The following is a 321-nucleotide window of genomic DNA, read 5'->3' on the forward strand; positions in this document are numbered from 1 at the left end:
AAATGTCACTGTTCAAGTACAAGGCATGTAATTGGCAGTAGCAAGTAACAACTTCCTGCTGCTAAAAATATTTTGCTTTATTTCATTTTCCTAGCATTAGCAAGTCAGCAGTCTGTTCTGAAAAACAGCATTTTAAATGGCACATGAAAACTCAGCTATTTGAAACAGTAAGTGAACAGCAGTTTTTCCTGGTGCCCTAGGCTTCCTAATTACTACAAATTAAATTGAAACAGGTGTGTCCAGAGGCAGCTGAGCTAACATTGCCTTGGCCCAACTCTAATTACAATCCTTGACAAGTGAAGTAGTAGCATTTTAGCAATA

This window comes from Myiozetetes cayanensis, unplaced genomic scaffold (genome assembly GCF_022539395.1).
Source record: "Myiozetetes cayanensis isolate MyiCay16 unplaced genomic scaffold, myiCay2020 scf2-11, whole genome shotgun sequence".
NCBI lineage: Eukaryota > Metazoa > Chordata > Aves > Passeriformes > Tyrannidae > Myiozetetes > Myiozetetes cayanensis.